The 14,169-nt window shown below is 47.5% G+C and overlaps 1 long non-coding RNA gene across 1 annotated transcript; it reads left to right on the forward strand.

The window, feature by feature from the left end:
• The first annotated feature begins 331 nt into the window (after positions 1 to 331).
• Positions 332 to 13,441, forward strand: LOC138916326 (uncharacterized). Its single transcript, XR_011423505.1, has 4 exons — positions 332 to 687; positions 1,013 to 1,158; positions 9,014 to 9,155; positions 9,386 to 13,441. It is a non-coding gene; the product is annotated as an uncharacterized lncRNA (long non-coding RNA).
• The last annotated feature ends 728 nt before the right edge of the window (positions 13,442 to 14,169 follow it).

Below are 14,169 nucleotides of genomic sequence, written 5' to 3' on the forward strand. Positions count from 1 at the left end.
AGAGCCTCCTTAAGAGTGCTGAGCTGGCTTTGGCACGAGAAGGACACAGGGCTGAATCAGACACAGCCTCTGTTAGCCTCGAGGGGAAACAGGCGCTCACCTAAGTCAGGACAGTCTCAAGTTGACAGTGATCGGTGCTGCTGTGGGCTGAGTCCTGTCCCCAAAATTCACATGTTGAACTCCTAAACCCCAGCACCTCAGTATGTGACTATATTTGAAGACAAGGCCTTTAAAGAGTGGATTAAGCCAAAATGAGGTCATATGGGTGGGCCCTCATCTTGTAGGACTAGTGTCCTTATGAAAAGAGGAGATTAAGACACACACACACAGAGGGAAGACCACAGGAGGACCCAGGAAGAAGACGGCCATCCAGCAGCCAAGGAGAGGCCTTGCCGACACCTTGATCTCAGATTTCTAGCCTCCAGAACTGTGAGACAACAAATTTCTTTTGTTTAAGACCCCCTCCCCCCACAACAGTCTGTGGTACTTTGTGACAGCCACCAAGCAAACTCATGCACGTGCTGTGACAGAGAGAAGTCAAGCCTGCTTCAGGAATGAAGAAGAAAGAGAAGTCAGTCCTCACGAGCAAGGAAGTCAGCATAGGACTCACACCTGTGGGCTCCAGAGTGGACTGGATGGGTTCCGACACCCGTGATCTGCCATTCCCTGGGTGACAGTCCCCACCAGGTATGGTTGTTGGAAGGATGATGTAAGATAAAGTGGGGACAGCAGGAATCAGAGCATAAGCCCACAGTAAAGAGTAGCTATTGCTCTGTGAGCTACTGTGGAGGAATCTGGCATGATAGAAGCTGAGAAGACAAAGTCAGCGGGGACTGCAGGAGCTGCCCTCCAAGCAGAGGGGACCCAGGAGCCAGGGCTCAGAGCTGGGCTGACTGGGGAAGGCAAGTCACCTGGGATAGTGGGCGCCAGCCGGCGGGGGTTGGGGAAGCTGGCAGGAGAAGGGGGACAGAGAGAGGGAACACTGGAATGCCAACTAGACTTTGTTCCCAAGGAAAGAGAAAACTGGCCAAGGTTCGTAAAACAGGGAAGTGACAAGAAGGAAAGGAATGGTGACCAGCTGGTGGGAAAGGGATCAGCACAGAGGAAGGCAAAAGAGAGCTACCAGTTGCAGTCTTCTCTGATACAAAGGAAAATGCGGTGAGTAATTTTGGCTCTTCTATTCGCTCATCTTAAATATTTATTTCAAAGTTTGCATGAATAAAGAAGGCAAGAGCCCAGATGCAGTCACTCCCCTCAGCTCTTAAAAGATTTCTATACAAGTGTTCCTGGAAGAGACAGTTAAAGCCTTTGCTCCCTTGCCTTGAAATTGATTTCTGAGAAGCAGGGCCCTGCATTTGCAGGGTGGCCGGAGTAGGATTTCTCAGGCCTGTAGCCCGACGTACCTTCTAGGTAGGACTGTGATGAGATCAGGAGCTCCGTTTTCCAGAGAGAGAAGAGTCCTTAGGGAATTCAGTTGGGAAGTGGCTAATGAATAAATAAGAGCGCTCACAATGCTAGGTCCGTTTACCAATACTCTGCGGATCAACGTTTTATTGGGATGATTGAGCATGAGCCCTGTCTTTCTGCAGGAATGAAGACTGGTTGGGCCAAACCATCATTTCTTTCTCGTTTACCCGTGCTGTTTCGGTAGCAGAGAAGTTGAAAATTGTTGGTGGCTTGGATATTATCCAGTTCAATTCTCTTATTTTACAGATGAGGAAACTGAGGCCCAGAGAAGGGATTTGCTCAAAGTTTTCCAGTTCGTTAGTGCCAGAGATCACCTTGGAATGTGGGTGTCATGACCCCCAACCCAGTGGTTCATAATGTCCAGTACCCACTGGAGAAGCACTGCCCAATAGAAATATAATGCAAGCCACAGATGTGGCTTTAAACTTTCAAGTAGCCGTATTTAACAAGGCAAAAAGAAACAGATGAAATTAATCTTAATAATATATTTCATCCAGTATATGCAAAATATACAGACTCCGTCTGTACACACCTCCAAGAGCTCAAAATGCACTATGTGTTATGCACCTGCATAGGGAGGGAGGTCAGACTCTGAATAGTAACCTCTCCAAGGAAGGCAATCAATGTGCAAGCCCACCAAGCCACACATTTTGCAGAAAATCTGCACTTCTCTTGGGAGCATTAAGCATATAGAGAAATATCCCCATAATGAAAGTGTAGGCTGTGGTACATTGTCCCAGCCTACAACACACAGAGGACTTTTCATGCAGCCACCCATTCCCAGGGAGCTTTCAGCTGACAAAGGACGCCCGTGGGCGCTGGTATTCCAGCTATCTCCTGAGGCTGGATGTGGTGGCGGTGCCGAGTCCTGGGAAGAATGCAGGCACAGAGGTGCCTGAAGAGATAGAGGACTGCCCCTCCCACCGGAGCCCATGTGAGGTCAGCCCAGATGACTGATGCGGAATCCCCAAGCCCCTTGGGTCCCGGGAACTACACCAACTTCCAGAGTTCCATCTGGAATTGTACCCAGTTCCAGAGTTCTCCTTTCCAGCAGTATGGAATTGCATTTCAATTCTTTGAAAAGCTACTGCCAGCTGACTTTGCCTCCATCTTGTCCAAAGGTGTCAATGTGCATCTCAGGACCAAGTCCTTCTTTTCTGGCCCTCTAGACAAGTTCTGATATTGGGACCACGAAAAAGGTGGACCAATGAGGGCTGCCAATAAACAACAGGCTCTCAAAGTAACAAAACCTTAAGAGCAAGGCTGATATATTCCAATCACCAGCTGGCCCAAGGCATGGCCTACCTGAGCACCAATCACGGTAGATGCTCAGATCAATGGACTCTGCAAGCTTCCTGCATGGTCACAGAGTTCAGCAGGACAGAGTTTGCTTCTGGAGCTGGGCTGACCAGTGCACTTGGCTATTGAGCCCTTGAAATGTGGCTAGTCCAAATTGAGATGCGCTGAAGTGAAAATATGCATCAGGTATGAAACACTTAGTATGAAAAAAAAGAATGTAAAATACCTCATTGAAAATGTTTACATTGAGTCCATGTTGAAATGATGATATTTTGCATATATTGAATTAAATACAATGTATTAATTAAAATTAATTTCACGTTTCTTTTTAAATTACATATGCAGGTCACATTTCATTCCTCTTGAAGAGCATTGTTCTAGTGGAAGCGTTTTATTTGAAAGGCCATTTCTTAGGATTTAATTCCAATGATGCTTGTTGGGATGTGACTAGCAGCATGGTGATCGATAGCATAAGCATGGTGGTTGATGGACTAAGCATGGTGGTTGATGGAATAAGCATGGTGGTTGGTGACCACCAACGGGAGCACTGGCTAAAGGTGCTGACACCAGGAGTCACCACCCGCATCCCTTGTCCCACTCACCACCCTGGAGGCTGTGGCTTAAACTTCAGGTGAGGCACCATCACGTAGACCCAGGTCTCTCAGCTGCTCCTTCTGTGCTGGCAGCTGGGAAACCCGGAGCAGGACATCTTCAGATGAGGGCTGAGTGATGTGCTTGCTTCTCACGCTTTAGAAATGCAGCATAAAGTCTAGGACTGAACATCAGGGCCTTGTTAACACAAGGGATCCTTGAGGTGTTGGAAATGCTCTGTATCTTGATTTTGGTAGTGGATATGTGAATCTAAACGAGTGATAAAATTGCATAGAACTAAACACACACACAAAACTGCATTGTTTCTTACAACTGTATGTGAATCTACAATTATCTCAAAGTAAAAATATTTAATTAAAAAAATCAGGACCATATTTGTACACCAGTGTTCATAGCAGTATTGTTTGCAAGAACCAAAAGATGGAAGCAAGCCCAGTGTCCATCCATGGATGAATGGATAAGCAAAACATGGTATATACATACAATGGAATATTATTCATCCTAAAAAAGAAGGAGATTCTGATACATGCTGCACAGGGATAAGCCCCGAGGACATTGTGCTAAGTGAAATAAGCCAGTCACAAAAGACGGATACTGCATGATTCCACTTATATGAGGTCTTTAGAATAGTCAAATCTGTAGAGACAGAAGTCAGAATTGCGGTTGCCGGGGCTTGGGGGAGGGGGGAGTGGGGAGTTATTGTCTACTGGGGACAGAGTTTCAGTTTAGGAAAATGAAAAGAGTTCTGTGGATGAATGGTAGTGATGGTTGCACAGCAATACGAATGTACTTAATGCCACTGAACTGACACTTAAAAATAGTTAAGATAGTAAATTTTATATTATGTGTATCTTACCACAATTTAAAAAAACTGAAAATTCAGGTAGCTGGCCTGGTGGCATAGTGGTTAAGTTCCATGCGCTCTGCTTCAGCAGCCTGAGGTTCACGGATTTGGATCTTGGGCGCAGACCTACACCACTCATCAAGCCATGCTGTGGCAATGACCCATATACAAAATAGAGGAAGACTGGCACAGATGTTAGCTCAGGGCCAATCTTCCTCACAAAAAAAATAATAAAAATTCAGGACTTTTTGACCTAAAGATCAATGACTCTCTTCTACATTTCACCCTGTTCACGGAGGTAGAATCAGCAAGCTATTGAGCCCGTTAGTATGAATCAGACATCCAGTTTCTGGGTGATTAACCTGTAAGCGAAGCAGAAGCAAGGTGTGTCCCTGACAAGCCTGCTGGGTGTTGGGAAAGGCGTGGGCCAGGCTGGGGCGCCAGTGCCCAGGCCTCACCTCAATCATGTCCTGGATCCAGATGGATCTCTTATGCCACCCAAAGGTAGGACTAAACCTGTTATTACAGACGCAGACTTGATCAAAAATATTAATACCTGCGGGGGTCAGGGAGCTGAAAGTCTAAGTGGAAGTATCAATGCCTAGAGCTCAAAGGGGCTGGGAAGGCAAGGATGGATCCAGTATCTGCAAATCAGGTCTACTCTAACGTGTGAGGTGGGATGGGCACTGGGGGACAAATTTCTCAACACCATATGACCAACGTTACAAAGTTTTTCCTGTACAAACTCAGGGGGGTAGGACTCCACGGGCCACCCCAATTGCGCCCTGAGTTTCCTAAATGACAGGAAGGGTAGGAAAGGAGCCACTGAGTGGAGCAGGGCAGGGAATCTATCTGCTCCCCAAGAAATCAGCCACCCAAAGGAGATGACTCCAGTGTGCTTCCCCTGAGTCACTCTGAGACACTGGGGAGGAGGGAGCTGCCAGGCTGGAGTGTCTCCCTTATCCAATCATCAGAGAGAACAAGATAACCGGGTCCAATCTCCGTGATGGGGCCATTCCAGAAGATAATTATTTCTTTCCCCTTAAATTCACATAGGCTGGCCAGAAGCCCCTGGACTGTCTGGAATGTGCATAAAAAATGCCAGACATCTCAGCAAAAATTTTCAGCCACGAGAGCATCTATTAAGAGACACAGTGCCTGTACCAGCCTGCTCTTAACCTTTCTCACAGCCATCACACAGAACCTGCGCCACGCGGCAGCTTTGGCGGTTCTGCTTCTGGCCTTGACAGGGACGTGAACATCTATGTGATTCTGCTGCATTTGTGGTGTCTCTCAAGCACTGCTCCCTGAGCCAAGAGATTCAACTGTTTATGAAAAACAGTATTGTTTTCCCTGTTGGTCATCTAAGTCATGGGAAATTTTTATGCGGTGATGCATAAATCCCAGAAAGTTTGGTCTAAAAAGTTCCCTACAGTGTGGGTGGTTCTTCAAGCTTGTCCAGATTTACTGAACATCCTGCATCCAGAGCCTGAAGGTTTCACTCCAACACCCCTCACGAGGCCCTTTGGACTCACGGAGGCCCTCGTTAGTGAGTTTTGGCAGCTGTTGGATGTAGGACTTTCAAACTCAAAATTAAAATGAGTCTACAAGCCTGAGTTAGCAGAGTTGCTGGAGAATATTATGTTTCGATTTAGTTAAGGACAACGCTCCCATGATCCTAAAATCCCTCTATTAAAGTCATTGTAATTAGTCCCAAATAAGTCAGCTGTTCTCTTTCAGAAATCTTTCTCTAATGTTTTGTTCAATCCATCAACAATTATTTCATGCGCATGCGTGCTTGTGTGTCAGAGTGTGGCAATGTTACTGACTCCATTCCTTCTCCTATCCTCCTTCCGCCTCGTCATCAGGAAAATGACTTGCCTGTGACCTTTCCACAATGACCAAAGTGGCCCCTGAAAATGATGGTGCAAATAAGTGTGTTGATATGGAAAGATGAGAGGGTTTACAAAATAGTATGTATTCAATGTCATTTTTGTAAATACGCAAATAGAATATGTTCGATCCCACTTTTATAAATATTTATTTATAGATAGACAAATAGATGTAGAAGATAGATATTCGTGTGTGTATTTCAATGAAACAAATCTGAAAGGATATATACAAAAATGTTCACAGTGATCTCTGAGTGGTAGAATTAATTTTCTTTTCGTTTAGCTTCTCTTTATGTTTTTTCTAGAGTAAACATTACATGTGAAATCAAAAAATGAAAATTTTTTAAAGCAAACAGTGCCATTGAGAGGAGATGACAATGGATGTGGTAGCTGTTTAAAGAGGTTTATGCGTGTGTGTGGTTTGGGGAGTTCAGAGTTCTGGCTGAGATTATGGGCATCTCTGCACAGACATTTAGGCCTAGACAAAGAGAAAGGCAAATCTTGTATCTTTCCTCGTGACTCAAACTAAAATTACATATGTGTGTATATATATATATATATGTATATATATAAAAAATTATTTATCAAAGAGCGTTTAAGAGCCTTAATGTTATCAAAGTCTATTATTGCGCCAATCTTAGCCCTTCCGCTAACCTTAAGAATATGAATTTCATTACCTTTACCATATCCACTAATCCACACAAATTTAGGTGTCTTATTAATATTAGCTGTATCAAGCTTAGCTGTTTATTCTATTCCCTGATCAGGATGAGCTTCAGATTCAAAATTTTCCTTAATTGGTGCACTCTGAGCAGTAGCACAAACAATTTGGTATGAAGTAACTTTAGCAATTATTCTATCATCAATGCTATTGATAATATATATATTAAATGATATTTTTGCAATTAAATGATATCTTTGCAAACTCCTCCCGGAAGACGAGGAAGAAATCTTCTCTGGCCCTACCTTTGCTGTTCAGTTTGGGTCAAAGGCTGAAGAAAAGAGTAGGAAGAAGCTTAGAGAAGCTAAACCCACCAACATAAGAAAGAGCATTAGCCACCAAAAAGAGGGGAAATAGCCAAAATGGGGAAGGAAGTTGAAGGAGCTTGAACAGAGCAGGGAGGGGGAAGCGGGAAGAACCAGTGCAGCTGGGATTTTTTTGGAAAGAAAAGTAAGTGGGAGAAGAGAGAGAAGAGATCTCACAGCTCTTATGTCGTGCGTGCTGGCCTTTGAAGGGGAGAGAGCAAGTGGAGGGGGGCAGACAGCATGAATCACAGGAAACTGGGCAACATAACACACATTTTGCTTCTCCCTCAAGAAAACCTTCAGTAAAGTGTTGCATTGCTCTTCAAGGTCTTAAGCTCAAGTTCGTGTCTGTCTGGGATGTGTCGTTTGTCAGATCAGGAATCATTCTGTCTTGCTAGAGTAGGAATCTGATCAGCTGAGAAGAAGAGTTGGGGCCCCTGGGAAGCACCAGGAAACGGCCAGGCTCCATCTTTGCTGAGCAGTACGGGGTAGCTGGAGTCAGCCGGGCCCAGGCGCCTGCCCCAGTGGTTCCACCACCCTCAATCATTCACGTGGCTGGCACCTTGAGTGCCGGTCCAGGGCCCCCCACTGGATGAGTTTCCAAGGACTGCTGTAAGAGAGTATCACGAACTGGGTAGCTTTATCAGTAGAAACTGAGTCTCATTTCTGGAGGCTAGAAGCCCAAAATCAAGGTGTCATCAAAGCTGGTTCCTTCTGAGGGCTGGGAGGGCAGGATCGGCTCCGTGCCCCTCTCCTCGGCTTGCGAATGGCCATCTTCATCTTCACGTCGGCTTCTCCCTGTGTGGGGGCCTCTGTGTCCAAATTTCCCCTTTTCACAAGGCCACTAGTGTTATTGGATCAGGGTCACCCTGATGACTTTATTTGGACTTGATTACCTCTGTAAAGACCCTATTTCCCAATAAGGTTACATTCGGAGGGTGTAGGACTTCAACATACAAATTTAGGGCGGGGGGACACAGTTCAACAGGCTCATCCTTGGTCCCCGCAGCCCCCACCCTGGAGGCCACTCCCAGGGGTCCCTCTCCTTTTCCCTCGCATGTGCTCATCCGCAAGCAGTCTGGCCCTTCTCGTCCTCACAGCGTCGTGCAGAAATTCCTCAGAACTCTGGCTTGGTGACCTCACCCTTCCCTGTTGTCAGCCAGGGCTCCACCTTTTCTCCTAGGCTTCCGTTTCTCCGGTGGATTCAGTGGGGATTGGGGGAGAGGAAAATCCCACAGCTAGCCTCTAATCCCCTCCCTGTTTTGACTCCCACTGATTACAGCTTCTTCCCCAGAGACCTTGAGTGAGCTGGACGCACAGCTCCCTGCTCCTGCCCGTCCATTGCCCTGGGACACACTCGGGCCTCGGCCTCATTTCTTAGGGGGCTCCCTGGGCCCTCACAGGGATGGGTGGCCTCCTCAAAGCCTGGGTCCTCTGCTTGAGATGCCAGGGAGGGTCTGCAGCTGGAGAGACTGGGGAGCAAGTGCACATTCAGGCCACGCAGAGTCACTTGGGTAAAGGCTGGGGTCAGGGTGGACCACTGGTCAAAGGGGCACAGAGAGCTTTGGCCTGAGAAGAATTGAGAGAAGGGGTGGGTCACTGGGAGGGAGCTGCTGCTTAGAGGGGCACAGAGGAGCCCCCAGCTCTTCTGGTTTCCTAGGTGGTGCGAAAGGTTTGCATTAGAACCCAAATTCTTGGCATGGAACGCTGAGGGGGAATGCAGCTCGTGAGAATAGCAATTACATTTGAAAAATGTTTTGAATCATGTCTTAGAGAATTCATAATTGTAGGGCTTCTTAGGACTAGTGGTTTTCCTACTGGGGTCCCAGGGCATGCTAAGGTTTCACGCCCAGGCTCCTGTGGCTTTCTCTAGGGAGACGGAGCGAGAGGGAGCCAGCCTGCTCCAGGGCCCCAGCCTCCACCCGGCTCCAAGCAGACACCCACCTTCACCTGCTTGATACATGGGGCTCGCCCAAGTGGTTTCATTGGAAGAAAAGTCTCCGTGATTACAAAAAGTAAATAAACATATGTTATTTATTTATTACATATATTTATTTAAATATATTGATTAATTATATGTTATAGAAAATAAATTATACAGTTATTTTATATAGTTTATATAAAGATGTAGTTTATCTTTATATATAGTTTATATTTATATGCCACTGGTTGAGCTCATGAGTTCTCCATGGATGTAAAATCATTCAATATATAACTATTCAGCTTATCTACGATCTCCTTGCAGGATCCTACCTGCTACATGAAGTCTACACGTGTGTCTATAATTCATTCCTAATGAGAAACATCATCTTCAACACAGTGGAGAATGAACGCCAACCTGAGGGGAGCCGTCTCCGGGGAAGACACTCCAGCCATCACGACCAGGGAACATGCAGAGGCAGACCGGCCTTTGGCGGGGGTGCTCTTGACCAGGCCTATATGTACCCAATTAGCATTTCAAAATTGTCAGCTGAGGGCACCGGCTCTCCTTCCCCAAAGAGGCCATGAGAGCTGAAACGTTCTACAGGTCTCTCTGCCTCCGTGGGCAATCACCTTACGGGAAAGGAAGCTCCCAGGGCTGCGGATCTCTCCTTAAGCTGCGGGTTCCTGCTCCAGAGGCTGCGCTTCCTGAGGAAGCCGGTTGCTGGGGCCATTTTCCTGATTTAAAGTCCTCATTTTTGGGCGTGGGGCGCAGTAAACAGAGCGGCTGGAAGGAGAGACATCAAGTGGCTGCCTGCTCTATGGCCAGCTTTAATTCTGCTCCCCAATCCTTGGGGGAGCGCCTCCTATACGGGAAGCACTGTGCTCAGTGCTGGGGGTGCCTAGAGGAGAAAGCAGTGGTCCTTGCCCCTAAGGGGCTTCCAGCGTGGTTGGGAGGAGGGAGTCGTGCACAGATGACCCAGGGCCCTGGGGACAGTGCTATCTGAAGGGTGCACTACTCTAGTCCAAGGAGCCCCAAGGTGAGGCAGGGGCCCGTCTGGAAGCGCTGGAAGGCTTTCTAGAGCACCTGGCGAATTCCTGTGTGTTCCATTACGGGACTTTCTTTATGGACTCTTGGTCTATAAATACCTCTGGCCATCACATGTGCACTTCCACAGAAGGATAGAATTTCAGTGTTGGAAGCCACTTTCATATCCATTAACCGGCACTAGTCTGATGCTGGAGCCCCTCTTGGATGCAGCCACAGAATGGCACTTTTTGATTACCCTCAGGACAGGGTACTCACCACGCCTGGGCAGGAGCTTGAACTCCCTGGGCACCCATTGAGAGGTGCTTAGTTTGGAGAAGCTGCTTCCCGCTTTGAGGAGTGTGAAGGCTGAGGAATGACACTCGCTGTGTGTCTGGCTTGTTTGGCATGTCCGAGGCCCCAAGCACAGGGATTCCGGGGCCTCGGGTTGCATCTCGAGTGGTGCAACCGAGCGGCCAGCTGCCAGCGGTCACTCTGAAAGCACGCAGTTCCTCAGGGCACGGCATGTGCCTCTCAAGGCAGCCAGCCCAGCCCAGAGGGTTAGGGCAAAGCACACGGTGCCCTCCCCAGTTTGCTCCCCTGCTCAGCCGCGGGGCCTGCGGGAACCTAAGCTTTGCCAGGCTCTGCACTGCCTCGCCCGTCGCTCACCTCAGCCTGTAGGTGCGTGTGCTTTATTCAGACGGCTGCTCACCTAGCTTTGGAGAGTTCTAATCTCACATCTTTTTACTTCTGCCCTGGCCCATGGGTCCCCTTTCACTATCACAAGTGCATCTAAACTTACACTTCGTGTGAGCATAGCGGCCGTGTCTGTACTGAGCTTCTCTCTCTGTAAAGTCATGTTATCCACAACCCTGCCACCCTCCATCCCCAGTCGGCCTGAGTGAGTGCACCTTTCAAACCCCTGGCCCCACTGAGCCCTCCTTTTCGCAACATCTATGGCACTTTGAGGCTACCCCTTACTAGCGAGCACCCTATCCTATTCTGCCTCTGCTACTTTCCACTGGTTTCCTCTGTCATTCTCCTCCCAGCAAGCCCTTGACAGAAGAATTTTGTTTCATCTACCTCTGGTCTCCTTTAAAGTACATAGCAGGTTTCAATGAAGAAATAAACACAGTGTGAGGCCTGCCTTCATAATCTACCAGGGGGGCAGGGAAATGATTACAAATCACTGCAAACAAACAGGAGGAGGGCAAGGACGGAGGCAGCGCAGAGCCGGTAACTCTGGGTCCTCAGGAAACACTTGGTGGCTTGATAAACAAGATATGCACACAATCCATTTCTTCTGTCTCCACTTGTTAGCCATTACGTCCAAATACCAATTCAGCTCTCCTTCCTTACAACACATGTCTTGGTTTTATGCTTAAATAAGAAGAAAAGTTATCATGAAAATCGTGGCAGTTGATTTGGTGCAATGATTTATAATCTTCAGAATATTCTGTCAACAAAGCGTTTGTATGTGGCAGTGAGGGACTAGATGGCTTCTGGAGCTCCTTCTAGATCAAATCCTCTCGTTTTACAGAAAAGAATGGACATGCCACGTGACTTTCCTGAGTTCCTGCAGGGAGGCGGACACAGAACTGGAACCAGGACCCAAGGAGCTCCACATTCCCCGTGCTGAGTCCACTGTGCCCAGCTGCCCCTCCTCCCCCAGCCTCTCCTGGAGTGACCCTCTCTTTTTACAGCTCCCCTCGATGGTCTGCTGGACAGCATCTTTCCTTTCCAGGACCTATCCAGAAAAAGGCTATGGTGGGGCACAACGAGACCAAACTTACCCAGTGATGACAAATTATCTGTGGTTCTCGAACCTGTACCAGGAGTTTCTCCAAACCATTTGTCCCTGGTCACAAGCCATAGGTCATAGGTAAGGTTTCTCCTGCTCCCACAGTTGAAGCCCACTGGAGTAAAACTCTTCCCTGATTGTATTTTATTGTCAGTCTGGTGAAGAGGTTTCCTCCATTTAAGAAATTTTGGAGGGTCTCCTTTTTTGGTGTATTGGTTTTAGGAGGGGCTAATTCTAAGATTGTTTCTATGCCAATAGGAGTAGAATGTTAGTAGTCATGGTGGTGAAGTGGGCTCTTCAGGAAAAAAAGGGGGGAAAAAACCCTAATCTGTAGTGTTTGTCAATTTTTGTGGTGTAAATTTTCTCACCATGATCAATTTCAAGTTGCCAACATAATGTCACGGAGTTGGCAAGCTGCCAACTGTATGCAGAGCTGGAAAGACATACATGCAGTTGGCTTTTATGAGCCAGTGGAAGTGTCTGTTGCAGCCACCACATTCACTAAGATTTTTCAATGAGCTAGGTGCCTTTTTAGGCTCACTGAATCCTAGCACTTCACTGTGATTTATCTATAAAAGTAGGAACAATGAAAATCCCTACCTTACAGGTTTTGTGAGGATTGAATGAACCAATACACACGAAGTGACTGAGAGCAGTGCCTGGCACCATAGTAAGCACTCGATAAACAAACACAACCATTATTGGCATAATTACCGCAGACGTTATCTCATTTCGTCTTTTCAGCAGTTGTTGAAGCAGCTGTCCATCGGACGGTGGACAGCAGGAGCCTGACCTGGTGAGCATGTGCGTGGTTAGAGCGGAGAACGTTGTGCACTGTCCATTGGTCTATAGGGGAAGACAGTGCTACCCATTCACCTTTTGACCCCAACCCCCAATTTACCAGACCTCCCTGAGGATGACTGTGATGGTTAATGTTATGTGTCAACTTCACTGGACTAAGGGAGGCCCAGAGAGCTGGTAAACCATTCCTTCTGGGTGTGTAGGTGAGGGTGTCTCTGGAAGAGATTAGCGTTTGAATAGGTAGAATGAGTAAAGATCACCTCTCCAGTGCAGGGGGCATCATCCAATCTGCTGAGGGGTTGAATAGAAGAAAAAGGTGGAGGAAGGGAAAACTCTCTCTCTTCTTGAGCTGGGTAGGAAAAGACATCCATCTTTTCCTACCCTTGGACATCAGTGCTCCTGATTCTCGAGCTTTCAGACTCAGACCAGGACTTATACCCTCAGCCCCTGATTCTCAGACCTTCAGACTCAGACTGAACTGTACCAGTGGCTTTCTCGATTCTTCAGCTTGCAGAGGACAGCTCTTGGGTCCTGTTAGCCTCCATAACTGCATGAGACAATTGCTGTAATAAATCTCATAGATATCTGTACATATCCTACTGGTTCTGTTTCTCTGGAGAACAGTCACTAATATAACGACAAAGTGGAGAACTCTGGGAAGAGAGAAGTGCTATATATGGAGACCTTTTACAACAGAGAAGAGAACTGAACTGAAAAGAGCAATAAAGACTGAGAGAAGCCAGCCCTGGTGGTCTATAGGTTAAGATCTGACCCTCTCACCACCACGGTCCCGGGTTCATTTCCTGGTCAGGGAACCACATCACCCATCTGTCGTTGTCATACTGTGGTAGCTGCACGTTGCTGTGATGCTGAAAGCTATGCCGCTGGTATTTCAAATAGCAGCAGAGTCACCCATGGTGGACAGGTTTCAGCAGAGCTTCCAGACCATGACAGAGTAGGAAGAAGGACCTGGCCACCCACTTCTGAAAATGTTGGCCATGAAAGCCCTGTGAATAGCAGTGGAATGTTGTCTGATAGAGCACCGGAAGCTGAGAGGATGGCACAGACAGACCGGACAGGGCTCCATGCTCCTGCACACAGGGTCGCTGGGAGTCAGAATCAACTCCACCGTACTAACAACAAATGACTGAGAGAACAAGGCAGGAGTGACCTCAGATGGCCAACTAGAACCAACTAGATGGTCAGCTAGAGCCCTGGGACAATAATGCTGGGGCAGGGATGGCTTCAGCACCAGCACCCATGAGACATCCAATGGGCCAGACCACTCAAGGTGTGTTGGCCCATTTTGCCCCACCCATGGGACAGGTCCTGAAAGACACCTCTCAGTTGAACAGGACGCTGAAGTGCCGGGGAGGGCTCTGAGGTTGCCCTGGCCTGAAGGAGGGTGAAAGAGGTCACCTGCCTTCTCACCTAACCAGTACTCACAGCTCCTTCACTCCAGTCTGAACGCTCTCCTTCT

This window comes from Equus caballus, chromosome 11, assembly GCF_041296265.1.
Source record: "Equus caballus isolate H_3958 breed thoroughbred chromosome 11, TB-T2T, whole genome shotgun sequence".
NCBI lineage: Eukaryota > Metazoa > Chordata > Mammalia > Perissodactyla > Equidae > Equus > Equus caballus.